Source organism: Martes martes, assembly GCF_963455335.1.
Source record: "Martes martes genome assembly, chromosome: X".
Lineage (NCBI taxonomy): Eukaryota > Metazoa > Chordata > Mammalia > Carnivora > Mustelidae > Martes > Martes martes.
Genome location: NC_137897.1, coordinates 46,384,743 through 46,404,340, shown reverse-complemented (window position 1 = coordinate 46,404,340; position 19,598 = coordinate 46,384,743). Strand labels below are relative to the sequence as shown.

The 19,598-nt window shown below is 38.8% G+C and overlaps 1 protein-coding gene across 2 annotated transcripts in view; it reads right to left on the bottom strand.

Annotated features, from left to right (window-relative positions):
* Positions 1 to 489: 489 nt before the first annotated feature.
* The window catches only part of NBDY (negative regulator of P-body association), a 216,188-nt gene continuing 197,079 nt past the window's right edge, over positions 490 to 19,598 (bottom strand). For both annotated transcript variants that reach the window (XR_013966307.1, XR_013966308.1), the window contains one exon: positions 490 to 750. The gene's annotated coding sequence lies outside the window, so the exon portion shown is untranslated. The remainder of the gene's footprint in view (positions 751 to 19,598) is intronic.

Below are 19,598 nucleotides of genomic sequence, written 5' to 3'. Positions count from 1 at the left end.
CTGATATGGATTTTTTCTAGATGTATCCGTGAAATGAGGTAAGTCTAGGATCCTCCTACTCCACCATCTTCTCTGGAAGTTGTAACTTTCATAAATGCTTCCAACTGAGATGCCCTATTTTTTTTTAATATAGAGCATTTCAGAAGTAAAATAGAATATTACAAAAAGCAAGCACATCAACCATTTTAACCAGGAAAACACTTAATATGTAGAAGAATAAGAAATACCATAGAATAGATAGATAGAATAGAAATATTGACAGTAAAGTGAGGAGAATATCCTGGAAAATTAATTATTTTTCAGATTTTAACCTTCATATCCCTTACACATTTCCCTGGTGTTTTTACCCTACAAGAAATGAGTAGATGGTCATCTGTAGGGGAAAAAAAGTCATACTTTGACAACAACTTTAGTAATATTTTGTATTTGTAATTATTATAAAACATTTACTAAAAACGTACAATTTACTAGATAGTAGTCATACAGAACTAACAGAACAATGAGAAACAAAATTTATTGGTACCTTAATGGATTTATAAGAATTCAAAGTTACACAGCAAGGACTGGGTATCACAAAAGATAACATTGATTGCCTACTGCAGGACCATCTTACGGGGGTTATTTGCCTTGGTGAGTTCACCATAATCCAGGCCATGGCCTTCAATCTTAGACGTCTACAGCCTGATCTTGATTATGTCCCAGAATTCATCCAAATTCAGGAGGTGAAATTATGCTGATTATATCATAAGACTGAAAGATATAAACACAGAAGGAGAATTTATTAATTTACATTAAGAAATGCAACTATCATACAGGTCATATATGACTGTTGAGAAGATAAAACACTTTCCCTTTGAGGTGGGTTACAAGAAAAACAGGATGATTTGAGCATTTCTTCATAAACATAAAATGTAGGTCATAGGATGCTGATGACTGGCATCTTGCTTTATATCTGATGAGTCTGACTGCACAGTGAAGATTCATCTGTCACACAGACTAGATCTTTCCATCACCCTAGAAGTTTTCCCTTAAGAAAAGTTTTGGAATGTATTTCTCTATGTTTCTCATTTTTCTAGGCTTCCTTAACTGATGAACCAGCCCCATGTTGACCCTGTTAACCTTCAACACATTCTTATGTTCCTTAGAAAATCTGTGTTTATTTTTTCAGATTTCATTCATTTATTTGTCAGAGAGAGAGAGAGAGAGAGAGAGAACACAAGCAGGAGGAGTGGCAGAGGGAGAAGCAGGCTCCCAGCGAGGAAGAAGCCCAATGTGGGACCCAATCCCAGGACCCTAAGATCATGACCTGAGCTGAAGGCAGATGCTTAACTGAGACACCCACATGTCCCATATTTATTTACACAAGTGATACACGAATATAATGGAACTGTATATAATCCAAACACCATACACAAAACTCTTGCCAAAAATCTTCTCCCTTTCTTCAGTACTTCTATCTCCAGAAAGCAACATAAGTGTAAGTTCTTCCTAGACTTTTCTTTATGCATTTAAATATACACAGCAACAATATTTACAGAAATATAAAGTTTTAGATAAGAGGTTTTGAATATAAGTTAAATCATACCATACATGCTATTCTTCTAATTGTTTTAATCCACTTAATATCACAATGGTTTTCTATATGAAAGTATAACTTTTTCAATATTCCAACTGCCTCATGATATTACGTTGCATAACAGAATAATTTATTTAGTCATTCCTTTCTTTAAAAGCACTAAGAATACATACAACTTTTCTTTATTCCAAACAATGACGTGTGTTTATTCACATGCAAGAGTATTTTCATAGTTTTCATAAATAAAATATGTATTAAAGAGCATACACATACACTCTTATAGACAGTGTACATCTCACCACATTCTTAAAACTGAACATTATGAAGACTTCTGAGTATTGGAAGTATGACTGTTTAAAAGTGGTACACATGGGGCTCCTGGGTGGCTCAGTAAAGCCTCTGCCTTCGGCTCAGGTCATGATCCCAGGGTCCTGGGATCGAGCCCCGCATTGGGCTCTCTGCTCAGCAGGGAGCCTGCTTCCTCCTCTCTCTCTGCCTGCCTCTCTGCCTACTTGTAATCTCTGTCTGTCAAATAAATAAATAAATATATCTTTTAAAAAAAAAGTGGTACACATATTGAATTTTATATATCCATGATAGTAATGAAATAAACTTAATTTATTATTGGATATTCATATTTTTACTGCTAAGAACTTTCTAACCATTTTTCTATTGAGTTATTTGTGGGTTTTCCTAAAGAATTTATTTATTTATTTGATAGAGAGAGATCACAAGTAGGCAGAGAGGCAGGAAAAGAGAGAGGGGGAAGCAGGTTCCCCCGGGGACAGAGAGCCCGATGCAGGGCTCTATCCTAGGACCCTGGGATCATGAACTGAGCCAAAGGCAGAGACTTAACCTACTGGGCCACCCAGGTGGCCCAAGTTATTTGTGTTTTTGTATTATTTTTTAGTGTTTTCTACATTTTGGAAACTAATAATGTATCCAAAATATGTTTTTGAAGTGTTATCACATTGTATACAGATTGTTTTCTAAGTTTGTTTATGATGTCTTCAATCATAAAGATTGAGTGTGTTATAGACTCCTGGGGGGGGGCAAGATGGAGGAAAAGTAGGAGGCACGTTTCAACTGGTCCCCTAAAGTGAGCTTATTATCTACCAGAACACTCTGAAGACTCATGAAATCAGCCTGAGATGTAGGATTATACACTTCTGGATCTCAATGGGGGCAGAAGACACCAGTGGACAGGTAAAGCTGAGTGGGAATGTTGGACTGATACTGGAAAATAAACAAAAGGGGGAGGGGGCCACCAGAAGCTAACCATTGGAAAGTAATACCCCAGTACAATAGTGCCCTGTGATTGGGAACCAGCATTAACTTAGAGTCTTGTTAAAAACACTCAAAAAAAGCAAAAGATCTTAAGGGGAAATTGGTGGAATTGGGCAGTTAGGGGCTTAAGCCCACAGACCTAGGGTAGCCACTGCCGGTGAACTGCCAGGGAGAGTGCAGCAAAGCATCCAGGCCATGGTCCTTGAGCCGCCAGCGCCAGTGCAAGTGAGAGCATCTGGGTGGCAGTGCTCATGAGAGATTCTGGCCAGCTGGTGCTCTCTAGAACCAGTCTTTTGCACTTGGCACGCGCGCTGTGAGACCTGGGTCTGAGTGGCACTCCACACCCTCCCCTGAGAGGGATCCATGCAGGCGCTAGCTGGTGCTCTCTACAACAGGTGAGAGTCTGAACACTTCCAGCCCAGGCTGACAGGAAAATCTCAGCGAGCTATCTCTACTTGGGATCTCTCCAGCGGTCTGGATCTGCCCAGACAGCCTCGGCAAAGGCAGCCACTGGAAGCCAATTCTCTGGACTAATACTGCTCCTGCTTTTAGTAGCACCAGGGTACACGCGGGAGCTCTTGCGACCCCTGAGACTGTGGCTGGGACGTGCTTTGCCATTGGGAGGTGGCAGAGTGGGATTTTATGTGCTATGGAGCACCCAGAGGGGAATAGACTGAAGCTTCTTTCTGAGACAGAGCTCTGGGTGCAGTTTGCTTTCCTCTAAACCTCCGAAGAATGGCCAAAATCCTCCAAAGGGGGTGGGGGGGAACCTCCAGAGAACAAAAGTCTGAAAAACCAGTTTCCTTAGAGTCCAGCCCCTTGATAGGGGGCAGGAGGACTCAACTCTCTCAAGATTGTCTGAAATCCACGTGGCAGGGCCCTCCCCCAGAAGACCAGCCCCCCCAAAAAACAAACAAGAGGACAACCACCACAGGATTCCCATAAAACTGCAAAACCTCAATATCAGGGGAAAAGGAGATATTAAGCTCCTGGTATTGCCGTAAAATGTGTATACTTCATAGATACAGCTTTTATATTTTTTTAAAGATTTTATTTATTTATTTGACAGATAGAGATCACAAGTAGACAGAGAGGCAGGCAGAGAGAGAGAGAGGAGGAAGCACGCTCCCTGCTGAGCAGACAGCCCGATGTGGGGTTTGATCCCAGGACCCTGGAATCATGGCCCAAGCCGAAGGCAGAGGCTTTAACCCACTGAGCCTACACAGGAGCCCCCAACTTTTATTTTTTTTAGTCCATTCCCACTGTTCTCATTCTTTTTAATTTTTTATAATTTTTTAACCTATACCATCACAATGAGAGTTTCAATACAACAAATTCCATAATAACCTTTTAAATCAAACTTTTGATACGTATAGCTCTGTGGTTTTTTTCTTTCTATTTTTTAATATTCATATAGATATTAGCTTCAAGGTAATCCTCTTGCCCCAATCAATACAACCCCTATATCTAAAACAGTTTTAATCCAGCTTCATCTCGGGAAAGTTGAGTCATTTAACAAACATATCAAGATACACCCAGGAAGAATCAAAATAAACTTCTTTGACCACACTGAGAATTTATAACCACCCTCCCATCCTTTTCTTCTGTCAGTGTTTCTCTGTATTTGTTTTTGTTCTGGTAGTATATAAATTTTATACTTGGGATTCATTTTGTCTGGGTTCTTTTTTTTTTTTCTCATTTACTTTCGTCGGGTTTTTGTTTGTCTCTTTTCGTTTGTATACCTTATAAATCTTACATTTGGGCCCATTTGCACTGGGTCTTCTCTTTTATTTTTTTTCTTGTCTCGTTCTCTTTCTTTTTTTCTTTTTTCTTTATTTCTGGTGGGAACTCCCGATTGCTAAGAAGCATTCCAGGGTGCATTTTGCCTGAATCACGGTTGATACATTCAGCTACACATCCCCTCAGACATTTCTCACCAAAATGACTAGGAGGAGAAATGCCCAACAGAGGAAAAATTCAGAGACTGTGCCCTCTCCATCAGAGCTATTGGATATGGACATAAACAGTATGTCGGAAAGGGAATTCAGGCTAACAATTATTCAGGCAATGACTAGGTTGGGGAAAACCATTAATGACAAAATGGAATCCATTAGGACACAAGTGAAAGCGACCAGGGAAGATGTTAACAATGCTATCAATGAGTTTCAATCTAATCTAAATTCTCTAGCAACTAGGGTAACAGAGGCAGAAGACAGAGTTAGTGATCTATAAGACAAACTGATAGAGAAAAAGGATCAGGAGAAGGCCAGGAACAAACAGCTTCGAAGCCATGAAAACAGAATTAGGGAAATAAATGACACCATGAAACGTTAGAATGTCAGAATTATTGGGATCCCTGAGGGAGAAGAGAAAGAAAAAAAGACTAGAGGATATAGTTGGACAAATTCTCCAAGAAAATTTTCTGAATCTGGGGAATGGAACTAGCATTCATGTCCTAGAGGAAGAAAGGTTTCCCCCCAAGATCAGAGAATCTAGAAAAGCCTCAAGACACCTGATTGTGAAAATGATGAATCAATTTTAGACAGGAGCTCTTGAGAGCAGCTGTGGAAGAGATTCCTTATGTACAGAGGGAGGCCCATCAGAATAATGTCAGGCCTGTCTACAAAAACCTGGCAAGCCAGAAAGGGCTGGCAAGATGTATTCAGGGCACTAAATGAGAAGAACATGCAGCCAAGAACATTTTATCCAGCAAGACTGACATTCAAAATGGATGGAGAGATAAAGAGCTTCCACGACCAACAAGGTATAAAAGAGTATGTGACCACCAAGCCAGCACTACAAAACATATTAAGGGGGCTTCTATAAAAGAAGAAGAAACCAAGAGTGTCATTGAACAGAAATTTATGGATACAATCTATAGAAACAAGAACTTCACAGACAACACGATGTCAATAAGAACATATCTCTCAATAATCACTTGCAACGTGAACAAAATAAAAGCTCCCATAAAACGGCACAGGGTTGCAGATTGGATAACACGACAGGACCCATCCATATGTTGTCTACAAGAGACCCATTTTGAACCTAAGGATACATCCAGACTGAAAGTGAAGGGATGGAGAAGCACCTTCCATGCCAATGGGCCTCAAAAGAAGATTGGAGTAGTGATTCTCATATCAGATAAATTAGATTTTAAACTAAAGACTGTAGTCAGAGATAAAGAAGGACACTATATCATTCTTAAAGTGTCTATCGACCTAGACGATCTAACAGTTGAAAATGTTTGTACCTCTAATACGGGAGCAGGCAACTGCATGAGACAACTATTAAACAAGATAAAAAATCTTATTGATATAAATACATTAATAGTAGGGGATCTTAACACATCACTCTCAGTAATAGACAGATCATCCAAGCAGAAAATAAATAAGGAAACAAGACCATTGAATGACATATTACACCAGATGGACCTCATACAGAAATACAGGACATTCCACATAAAAACAAAAACAAAAACAAACAAACAACAACAACAAAAAACCCGGAATACTCATTCTTCTTGAGTCCACATGGAACTTTCAATGGAATACACCACATAATGGGTCACAAATCAGGACTCAACTGATACCAAAATATTGAGATTATACCCTGCATATTCTCAGATCACTATGCTTTGAAACTGGAGCTCAACCATAAGAAAAAGTTTGAAAGGAATTCAAACGCCTGGGAGCTAAAGACCACCTTGCTTAAGAATGTTTGGATCAACAAGGAAATCACAGAAAAACTTAAACAATTCATGGAAACCAATGAAAATGAAGACACGTCAGTCCAAAACCTATGAAATACAGCCAAGACGGTCCTAATGGTGAAATACATAGCCACCCAAAAATCCCGAATACACCAGCTCTCTTTACACCTTGAAGAACCTTGAAGAACTGGAGAATCAACAAGTTAAGCCAACCCCACACACAAGAAAGGAAATAATCAAAACTAGAGCAGAGATCAAAGACATAGAAACTAGAGATACAGTGGGATGCATCATCAAAATTAGAAATTGTTTTTTTTAAATCAATAAGATCGATAAACCATTGGACAAACTAATCCAAAAGAAAAGAGAAAGGACAGAAATTAATAAAATTATGAATGAAAAGGGAAGGATAATGACTGACATCAAGGAAATAGAAAAAATCAACAGAAATTATTACCAATAGCTATGTGCCAGTAAGTTAAGCAATGCTGACAAAATGGATGCATCCCTGGAAACCTGGAAACTTCCAAAACTGAATCAGAAAAAAATTGACAACCCGAATAGACCAATTTCTAGTAACAAGATTGAAGAGTGATCGAAAACCTCCCAAAATACAGGAGCCCAGGACCTGATAGATTCCCTGGGGAATTCTACCGAACTTTCAAAGAAGTAGTAATACCTATTCTCCTGAACCAGTTTCAAAAAATTGAAGCAGAAGGAAAACACCCATATTCTTTTTGTGAAACCAGAATTACACTGATCCCCAAACCAGGCAAAGAACCCACCAAAAAGGAGAATTTCAGACCAATATCTTTGATGAATATGGATGCTAAGATTCTCAACAAGGTCCTAGCTAATAGGATCCAACAACAGCACATTAAAACGATTATCTACCATAATCAGGTGGGATTTATCCCTGGGCTGCAAGGGTGGTTCAACATTCACAAATCAATCAGTGTGATAGAACACATCAATAAGAGAAGAGAGAAAAAACACATGGTCCTCTCAATGGATGCAGAAAAAGCATTGGACAAAATACAGAATCCATTCCTGATTAAAACGCTTAAAAGTACAGTAATAGAGGAACATTCCTCAACTTCATAGAATCTGTCTCTGAAAAACCCACAGGGAAAATCATTCTCAATGGGGAAAAGCTGACAGCTTTCCCCTTGAGATCAGGAACAGAACAGGGATGCTCACTCTCACTATTCTTGTTGAACATAATATTAGAAGTCCTAGCAACAGCAATCAGACAACAAAGAGAAATAAAATGTATTCAAATTGGGAATGAAGAAGTCAAACTCTCTCTCTTCGCAGATGACATGATCCTTTATATGGAAAACCCTAAAGACTCCACCCCTTAACTACTAGAACTCATACAGAAATACAGTAATGTGGCAGGATACATAGTCAATGTACAAAAATCAGTTGCTTTCTTATACACTAACAATGAAAATACACAAAGGAAAATCAGAGAATCGATTCCATTTACTATAACACCAAGAACCATAAGATACTTCGGAATAAACCTAACCAAAGAGGTAGAATCTGTACTCAAGGAACTACAGAACATTCATGAAAGAAATTGAAGAAGAAACAAAAATATGGAAGACCATTCCATGCTCATGGATCAGAAAAATAAACATCGTTAAAATGTCTGTAGTGCTTAGAGCAATCTGTACTTTCAATGCCATCTGATCAAAATTCGACCAGCATTTTTCAAAGAGCTGGAGCAAAGAATCCTAAATCTTTTATGAAGCCAAAAGAGACCCCGAATTGCTAAGAAAATGTTGAAAAAGAAAAACAAAATTGGGGGCATCATGTTGCCTGATTTCAAGCTTTACTACAAAACTCTGATCGCCAAGACAGCATGGTATTGGCACTAAAACAGACACATAGAGCAGTGGAACAGAGTAGAGAGCCCAGATATGGACCCTCAACTCTATGGTCAAATAATCTTGGACAAAACAGGAAAAAATATACAGTGGAAAAAAGACAGTCTCTTCAATAAATGGTGCTGGGAAAATTGGACAGCTATGTGTGGAAGAATGAAACTCAGCCATTCTCTTACACCATACACAAAAAGATAAACTCAAAATGGGTAAAAGACCTCAATGTGAGGCAGGAATCCATCAAATCATAGAAGAGAACATAGGCAGTAACCTCTTCGATATCAGACACAGCAACTTCTTTCAAGATATGTCTTCAAAGGCAAAGGAAACAAAAGTGAAAATGAATTTTTGGGACTTCACCAAGATCAAAAGCTTCTGAACAGCAAAGGAAACAGTCAACAAAACAAAGAGGCAACCCACAGAATGGGAGAAGATATTCGCAAACGACACTACAGACAAAAGGCTGATATCCAGGATCTATAAAGATCTCCTCAAACTGAACACACACAAAACAGATAATCATGTCAAACGATGGGCAGAAGACATGAACAGACCCTTCGCCAATGAAGACATACAAATGGCTACCAGACACATGAAAAAATGTTCATCATCACTAGCCATCAGGGAGATTCAAATCAAAACCACACCACATTGAGATACCACCTTACACCAGTTAGAATGGCCAAAAATAACAAGACAGTAAACAACAAGTGTTGGAGAGGATGTGGAGAAAGGGGAATCCTCTTACACTGTTGGTGAGAATGCAAGTTGGTGCAGCCACTTTGGAGAACAGTGTGGAGATTCCTCAAGAAATTAAAAATAGAGCTTCCTTATGACCGTGCAATTGCACTACTGGCTATTTACCCCAAAGATACAGATATAGTGAAAAGAAGGGTCATCTGTACCCCAATGTTCATAGCAGCCATGGCTACAGTTGCCAAACTGTGGAAAGAATCAAGATGCCCTTCAACGGATGAATGGATAAGGAAGATGTGGTCCATATACACTATGGAGTATTATGCCTCCATCAGAAAGGATGAATACCTAACTTTTGTATCAACATGGATGGGACTGGAAGAGATTATGCTGAGTGAAATAGGTCAAGCAGAGAGAGTCAATTATCATATGGTTTCACCTATTTGTGGAGCATAAGAAATAACATGGAGGACATGGGGAGATGGAGAGAAGGGATTTGGGGGAAATTGGAGGGAGAGATGAACCATGAGAGACTGTAGACTCTGAAAAACTATCTGAAGGTTTTGAAGGGGCGGGGGATGGGAGTTTGTGTGAGCCTGGTGGTGGGAATTATGCAAGGCACGTATTTCATGGAACAATGTGTGTGGTACATAAACAATGAATTCTGGTACACTGAAAAGAAATTTAAAAAAAAAATTAAAAAGAAGTTAAGAAACAATTAAGAAAAAGAAAATATAGATATTGGACTGGTGAATAGAACAAAGCCACTCACTTAATTTTGGGAGTACTTTGGTCTTTTAGAAGAAACTGCCTCCCCAAATTTTAAAGGAATATATATATTATATATATATATATATATATATATATATATATATGCACGATGAATGATGGAATATGACAGTAAAGATGAAAATTTTCTAAAAATTCTCATAAAAGAGTTGATAAGATAAGTTGGTTGGGAAAAGAAAGAAAAAGAAAATGGAGAGTATTTGCTCAGGCTGGAGACTAGAACAAAGCCCTGTGCTAGATTTAGGGTATATTTTGATCTATCAGAAGAAGTTGCATCCCAAAATTTTTTAGAAGAAACCCTATGTGTATACAAAAAATAAAGTTAGATACAATGAAGGATAAAATATGAGTGTAATAAGGAAGGTCCAAAAAAAATTTTATGAAAGGTATTGTTAAGATTAACTAGATAAAAAATATTAAAAGAGGAAAGAGTAAGAGTCAAAAAAAATTAGAATAAGAAAAAAATAAAATTAAAAAAATGAATTAACTTTGCAATTCTAAAGGATCATGTGGAGAAAGCCATGAATTCCATGCTTTGCTTTCTTCTCCTCTGGAATTCAGCTGTTCTCCTTGGTAAGTTAGCTTGGTCTGGGCGGAATTTCTTGCTGACCTTCTGGGGAAGGGGCCTGTGGTAGGGATTCTCAAGTGTCTTTGCCTGAGGAGGTATTGCTCTGCCCTTGCCAGGGGCCAGGCTAAGTAATCTGCTCGGGTTTGCTCTCGGGAGCTTTTGTTACCTGAATGCTTTCTGTTAGAGTTCTGGAGGACAAGAATGAAAACGGTGGCCTCCCAGTCTCCGGCGTGGAGGAGCAGAGAGCTCAGGGCCCCACTCTTCAGTGCGCCCTTGGAGAAAAGCACTGAATCATTCCCATATCCCTAGCCTCTGGCTGCACGCCAAGCTCACCCGGCCTGTGACTGAGTGTCTCTGTCTCTAGAACACAGCCCCTCCTGGAGTCTACAAACCCAACAGATCACTGCAGTTCTTCCAGGGAGGACTACCTGGATCTTCCACTTGTGGGTCCCTGCTCAAAGAGCAGTGGTCTGACTGTGCCATGGATCATGGTTTATGGTAACTCTGAGCTAAGGGCTCACTCCTTGGCTCTGTCTCTGTAGCCAGCTCTATCACTCTATTACCTGTGAGTTCTTTGATTCTCAGACACCCCCAATCCTTCAGTGACCCCTCAGGACCTGAGACCATGCTATCCCCGCCAGGGCTCCAGCCCCGCTTAGCCTCTGGAATGATGTCCTTCAATGGAGCAGACTTTCAAAAGTTCAGATTTTGTGGTCTGTTGCTCGGCCACTTGCCAGGAGCCAGCCCCTCCCCCCGTGGTCTATGTCTGCAGGTCCTACCTTTCAGAAAGTGGTCGATTTTCTGTTTCTAGAATTGCTACTCTTCTTCTCTTTGATCTCATATTGGATTTGTAGGTTTTTGGAATGGTTTGATAAGCTATCTAGCTGATATCCTGCTACCTGATGTTATCTCAGCCTCTTTTTAAAATAATATTATTATTTTTATTAACATATAATGCTCCCTTGTCACCTGACATCTAGTAAATGCTTTTTTTATATTTAAAAAATTATTCATTTTTAATTTCTTTTCAGTGTTCCAGAATCATTGTTTATGTACCAGACCCAGTGCTCCATGCAATACATGCCCTCCATAATACCCACACCAGGCTCACCCAACCTCTCATTCCCCACCCCTCCAAAACCCTCAGTTTGTTTCTCAGAGTCCAGTCTCTCATGGTTTGTCTCCCCCTCCAATTTCCCGATCTCCCTTCTCCTCTCCATCTCCCCATGTCCTCCGTGTTATTCCTTATGTTCCACAAATAAAGGATACCATATGATAATTGATTCTCTCTGCTTGACATATTTCGCTCAGCATAATCTCTTCCAGTCCCATCCATGCTGTTACAAAAGTTGAGTATTCATCCTTTCTGATGCAGGCATAATACGCCATAGTATATATGGGTGATATCCTCTTTATCCATTCATCCATTAAAGGGCATCGTGGTTCTTTCCATAGTTTGGCAAATGTGGCCATTGCTGTTATGAATATTGGGGTACAGATGGCCCTTCTTTTCACTAAATTTGCATCGTTGGGGTAAATACCCAGTAGTGCAAATGCAGAGTCATATGGTAGCTCTATATTTAATTTCTCATTTTTTTTTCTTTATTTTTTTCTAATTTCTTTTCAGTGTTCCAGAATTCATTGTTTATGCACCACACCCAGTGCTCCATGCAATACGTGCCCTCCATTATACCCACCACCAGGCTCACCAAACCTCCCACCCCTCACTCCTCCAAAACCCTCAGATTGTTTCTCAGACTCCACAGTCTCTCATGGTTCATCTACCCCTCCAATTGCCCCCAACTGCCTTCTCCTCTCCATCTCTCCATGTTCTCTGTGTTACTCCTTCTGCTCCACAAATAAGCAAAACTATATGATAATTGACTCCCTCTGTTTGACTTATTTCACTCCGTATATTCTCTTCCAATCCCATCCACGTTGATACAAAAGTTGGGTATTCATCCTTTCTGATGGAGGCACATTCTCCATTGTATATATGGACCACATCTTCCTTATCCACTTGTCCATTGAAGGGCATCTTGATTCTTTCCACAGTTTGGCGACTGTGGCCATTGCTGCCATGAACATTGGGGTACAGATGGCCCTTCTTTATACTACATCCATATCGTTGGGGTAAATACCCAATAGTGCAATAGCAGGGTCATAGGGAAACTCTATTTTTAATTTCTTGAGGAATCTCCACACTGCTTTCCAAAGTGGCTTCACCAATTTCCATTCCCACCAACAGTGTAAGAGGATTCCCCTTTCTCCACATCCTCTACAACACACACTTACTGTCTTGTTAATTTTGGCCATTCTAACTGGTGTAAGGTGGTATCTCAATGTGCTTTTGATTTGAATCTCCCTGATGGCTAGTGGTGATGAACATTTTTTCATGTGTCTGGTAGCCATTTGTATGTCTTCATTGGAGAAGTGTCTGTTCATATCTTCTGCCCATTTTTTGACATGATTATCTGTTATGCGTGTGTTGAGTTTGAGGAGCTCTTTATAGATCTTGGATATCAACCCTTTGACTGTAGTGTCATTTGTGAATATCTTCTCCCATTCCGTGGGTTGCCTCTTTGTTTTGTTGACTGTTTCCTTTGTTGTGCAGAAGCTTTTGATCTTGATTAAGTCCCAAAAATTCATTTTTGCTTTTGTTTCCTTTGCCTTTGGAGACATACCTTGAAAGAAGGTGTTGTGGCCGATGTCAAAGAGGTTACTGCCTATGTTCTCCCCTAGGATTCTGATGGATTCCTGCCCCACGTTGAGGTCTATTATTCATATTGAATTTATCTTTGAGTATGGTGTAAGAGAATTGTCAAGATTCATTCTTCTACATACAGCTGTCCAATTTCCCTAGCACCATTTATTGAAGAGACTGTCTTTTTTCCCCTGTATATTTTTTCCTGTTTTGCCAAATATTAGTTGACCATAAAGTTAAGGGTCCATATCTGGGCTCTTTACTGTGTTCCACTGGTTTATGTGTCTGTTTTTATTCCAGTCCAATGCTGTCTTCCTGATCACAGCTTTGTAGTAAAGCTGGATATCAGGTAACGTGATGTCCCAAGTTTTGTTTTTCGTTTTCAACATTTCCTTAGCAATTCAGGGTCAATTCAGATTCCATACAAATTTTAGGATTGTTTGTTCCAGCTCTTTGAAAAATGCCAGTAGAATTTTGATCAGAATGGCATTGAAATTATAGATTGCTCTAGGCAGTATAGACATTTTAACAATGTTTATTCTTCTGATCCGTGAGCATGGAATGTTTTTCTATCTTTTTGTGTCTTCTTCGATTTCTTTCATGAGTGTTCTGTAGTTCCTTTAGTACAGATCCTTTACCTCTTTGGTTAGGTTCATTCCCAGGTATCTTATGGTTCTTTGTGCTATAGTAAATGGAATTGATTCTCTAATTTCCCTTTCTGTATTTTCATTGTTAGTGTATAAGAAAGCAACTGATTTCTGTACATTGATTTTGTATCCAGCCACATTACTGTATTTCTATATGAGTTCTAGTAGTTTGGGGTGGAGTCTTTTGGGCTTTCCATATGAAGGATCATGTCATCTGCGAAGAGAGAGAGTTTGACTTCATCACTGCCGATTTTAATACTTTTATTTCTCTTTGTTGTCTGACTGCTGTTGCTAGGACTTCTAATATTATGTTCAACAAGAGTGGTGAGAGTGGGCATCCCTGCTCTGTTCCTGATCTCAAAGGGAAAGCTGTCAGCTTTTCCCCATTGAAAATGATATTCGCTGTGTGTTTTTCAGAGATAGATTTTATGAAGTTTAGCAATGTTCCCTCTATTCCTATACTTTGAAGCATTTTAATCAGGAACGGATGCTGGATTTTGTCAAATGCTTTTTCTGCATCAATTGAGAGGACCATGTGTTTCTTCTCTCTTCTCTTATTGATTTGTTCTATCACATTGATTGATTTGCGAATGTTGAACCAACCTTGCAACCCAGGGATGAATCCCACCTGGTCATGGTGGATAATCATTTTAATGTGCTGTTGGATCCTATTAGCTAGGATCTTGTTGAGAATCTTAACATCCATATTCATTAGGGATATTGGTATGAAATTCTCCTTTTTGGTGGGGTCTCTGCCTGGTTTGGGGATCAGGGTAATGCTGGCTTCATAGAAAAGAGTCTGGAAGTTTTTCTTCTGCTTCAATTTTTTGAATCGGCTTTAGGAGAATAGGTATTATTCCTTCATCGAATGTTTGGTAAAATTTCCCAGGGAGTCCATCAGGTCCTGGGCTCTTGTTGTTTGGCAGGGTTTTGATCACTGCTTCAATCTCGTTACTAGATATTGGTCTATTTAGATTGTCAATTTATTTCTGATTCAGTTTTGGAAGTTTATAGGTTTCCAGGAATGCATCCATTTCATCTAGGTTGCTTAACTTATTGGCATATAACTGTTGATAATACTTTCTTTTTTTGTTGTTGTTGATAATAATTTCTGATAATTATTTCTATTTCCTTGGTGTTAGTCATGATCTCTCCCTTTTCATTCATAATTTTGTTAATTTAGGTCCTATCTCTTTTCTTTTGGATTAGTTTGGCCAATGATTTATCGATCTTATTGATTCATCAAAAAAACAACTTCTAGTTTCGTTGATGCATTCTACTGTATCTCTGGATTCTATCACATTGAACTCTGCTAAATCTTCAATATTTCCTTTCTTGTGTGTGGGGTTGGCTTAATTTGTTGTTGATTCTCCAGTTCATTAAGGTTGTAAAGACAGCTGGTGTATTCTGGATTTTTCGATTTTTTGAGGGAGGCTTGGATGGCTATGTATTTCCCGTTGGACCTCCTTTGCTGTATCCTATAGGTTTTGGATTGAAGTGTCTTCATTCTCATTGGTTTACATGAATTGTTTAAATTCTTCTTTGATTTCCTGGTTAATCCAAACATTCTTTTTTTAATTTTTTTTTAATTTTTGATTAACATATCTTGTATTATTAGGCCCAAGGGTACAGGTCAGTGAATCGCCAAGTTTACAAACTTCACAGCACTCACCATAGCACATAACCTCCCCAATGTCCATAACGCAACCACCCTTTCCCTACCTGTCTCCCCCCGGCAACTCTCAGTTTGTTTGGGGAGATTAAGAGTCTCTTATGGTTTGTTCCCCTCCTGATCCAATCTTGATTCATTTTTTCCCTTCCCTACCCCTCGAGCCCCCCACTCTGCCTCTCAAATTCCTCATATCAGGGAGATCATATGATAATTGTCTTTCCCTGATTGACTTATTTCACTCAGCATAATACTCTCTAGTTCATCCATGTCATTGCAAATGGGAACATTTCATTTCATTTAATGGCTGGCTGCATAGTATTCCATTGAATGTAAATACCACATCTTTATCCATTCATCTGTTGATGGACATCTAGGTTCTGTCCATAGTTTGGCTATTGTGGACATGGCTGTTATAAACATTCAGCTGCTATAAATGTGCCCTTTTGTATCACTACATTTGTATCTTTAGGGTAAATACTCAGTAGTGCAATTGCTGGGTGGTAGGGTAACGCTATTTTCAGCTTTTTGAGGAACCTCCATAATGTTTTCCAGAGTGGCTATGCCAGCTTGTGTACCCACCAACAGTGTAGGACGGTTCCCCTTTCTCCACATCCTCACCAGCATCTGTCTTTTCCTGAATTGTTATTTTAGCCATTCTGACTGGTGTGAGGCGGTATGTCATTGTGGGTTTGATTTGTATTCCCTTGATGCTGAGTGATGTGGAGCACTTTTTCATGTGTCTGTTGGCCATCTGGATGTCTTCCTTGCAGAAATGTCTGTTCGTGTCCTCTGCCGATTTCTTGATTGGATTATTTGTTCTTGGGTGTTGAGTTTGATAATTTCTTTACAGATTTTGGATACTAGCCCTTTATCTGACATGTCCATTTCAAATGTCTTCTCCCATTATGTCAGTTGTCTTTTGGTTTTGTTGACTGTTTTCTTTGCTGTGAAAAAGGTTTTGATCTTGATTAAGTCCCAATAGTTCATATCTGCCCTTGCTTCCCTTGCCTTTGGCAATGTTTCTAGGAAGAGGTTGCTGCAGCTGAGGTCGAAGAGGTTACTGCCTGTGTTCTCCTCAAGGATTTTGATGGATTCCTTTCTCACGTTGAGTTCTTTCATCCATTTTGAATCTATTTTTTCTGTGTGGTGTAAGGAAATGGTCCAGTTTCATTTTTCTGCATGTGGCTGTCCAATTTTCCCAACACCATTTATTGAAGAGACTGTCTTTTTTTCCATTGGACATTCTTTCCTGTTTTGTCGAAGATTAGTTGACCATAGAGTGGAGGGTCTATTTCTGGGCTCTCTATTCTGTTCCATTGATCTATGTGACTGTTTTTGTGCCAGTAACATACTGTCTTGATGATGACAGCTTTGTAATAGAGCTTGAAGTCTGGAATTGTGATGCCACCAAATTTGGTGTTCTTTTTCAATATTCCTCTAGCTATTCGAGGTCTTTTCTGGTTCCATATAAATTGTAGGATTTTTGTTCCATTTCTTTGAAAAAAAAATGGATGGTATTTTGATAGGGATTGGATTAAATGTGTAGATTGCTTTAGGTAGCATAGACATTTTCACAATATTTGTTCTTCTAATCCATGAGCATGGAACATTTTTCCATTTCTTTGTGTCTTCCTCAATTTCTTTCATGAGTACTTTATAGTTTTCTGAGTACAGATTCTTTGCCTCTTTGGTTAGGGTTTATTCCTAGGTATCTTATGGTTTTGGGTGCAATTTGTAAATGGGATTGACTCCTTAATTTCTCTTTCTTCTGTATTGTTATTGGTGTAAAGAAATGCAACTGATTTCTGTGCATTGATTTTATATCCAGACACTTTACTGAATTCCTGTACAAGTTCTAGCAGATTTGGAGTGGAGTCTTTTGGGTTTTCCACATAGAGTATCATATCATCTGCAAGAGTGATAGTTTGACTTCTTCTTTGCCAATTCAAATGCCTTTAATTTCTTTTTGTTGTCTGATTGCTGAGGCTAGGACTTCTAGTACTATTTTGAATAGCAGTGGTGATAATGGACATCCCCGCCCTGTTCCTGACCTTAGCGGAAAAGCTCTCAGTTCTTCTCCATTGAGAATTATATTTGCAGTGGGTTTTTCATAGATGGCTTTGATGATATTGAGGTGTGTACCCTCTATTCCTACACTATGCAGAGTTTTGATCAGGAAAGGATTCTGTACTTTGTCAAATGTTTTTTCAGCATCTATTGAGAGTATGATATGGTTCTTGTTCTTTCTTTTATTAATGTATTGTATCACATTGATTGATTTACAGATGTTGAACCAACCTTGCAGCCCTGGAGTAAATCCCACTTGGTCGTGGTGACTAACCCTTTGAATGCACTGTTGGATTGTACTGGCTAGTATTTTGGTGAGAACTTTTCGCATCTGTGTTCAGAAGTGTTTATTATAACGACCAGCAGTCTCTTGCTCCATTGTCCCATGTCAGACCCTCTCCTCTTCTGTTTCTCCTGGTAATTTGTTCCTTCATTTATTCCTAATAATATATATATAAGCTGTTATTTCTTGATCTATCAATTTAAGACACAACCTCACTACTTTTATCTTTTATCTCTGTAATAAACACTCTATCTTCTTATTGTACTCTTATCTATGTACTCCCATCTTTCCATGAACACAACTATTTTACATTCCCACCAGCAATGTATAAGAGTTTCAATCACCCCCCCTTGCTTTTCTGTATATCTTTAGACAATATACTTGTACCTGTATTTCTTGTTTTATCAACACTAAACATCTCTTGACTCTCCATTCTATGAGATAAGGATATTAGTAGCCCTGCTTTTCCCTAATGTTCTTCTCTCCTTTCTACATCCTATCGTCTGTCACCTGTATTTTTAATTTTACACTGTCAAGATTGACATTTACATTATGTTCTACAAGCATAATTAAATCCTCCATGCTTTCTCTATAGGTTGATTCAAAATAAACAATGGTTGTATTAATTATTGTGACTTGTACATTTTGTTCCTTTTATAGCCAAGTAATTTAGTGCCCTCATTTCCCTTTCTTATATAGCTTTTCGTGTATTCTGCTGCTGCTGCATGGAGGATTCTGTTTATTTCTGTTAGGTCTAGTTAGTTTATAGTGCTGTTTAAGTTCTCTATCTCCTTACTGATCTTTTGTCTGGTTGTTCTATCCATAATTGAAAGTGGAATATTAGAGTCTCCAAAAATTATTGTAAAATCGTTTATTCCTCCATATAATTCTGTCAATTTTGGCTTCACATATTTGGAGATCTGAGTTCAGTCACATACGCCATTCAGATGGTCACATTACTATCTCAAGGCTATATCCTTGGGGACAGCCTCTAGGAGCAGGAAAGGCAAGCAGAATGCACATTCCAGGGAAAGAGGAGTGGGTGAGGAGCTTCTGATTGCCCTGGTCCAGCTCACCAGTCAATTGATGTCATGTCCTCTCCATGACATCCCCTAACCTCAGATTTGGCAATGGGTTCTCATACATGACACCAAAAAAACAAGAAAAACAACTCAAATAGACAAATTTGAATTTGAATTCATCAAAATCAGAAACTTTAATGATATAAAGGCCTATCAAGAAAGTGAAAAAACAATGCCTCGTATGGAAGAAATATTTGCAGATCACAAGGGACTTGCATGTAGTATATATAAACAACTCTTTAAACTCCAAATAGATGATCCAATTTTTAAAAATGGGCAACGTATCTGAGTAGGCATTTCTCCAAAGAAGGTATACAAATGTTGAATAATTACATTAAAAGATTCTCAAAATCATTAGTCAACCATCTAAACCACAATGAGATACCACTTTATATGTATTAGGATGGCTACAATCAAAAAGTTAGAGTTGGAAAAAGCTTGCAGCCTTCCCGTTGAGATCAGGAACACGACAAGGATGCCCACTCTCACCACTCTTGTTCAACATAGTATTAGAAGTCCTAGCAACAGCAATCAGACAACAAAGAGAAATAAAAGGTATCCAAATTGGCAAGGAAGAAGTCAAGCTCTCTCTCTTCACAGATGACATGATTCTTTATATGGAAAAC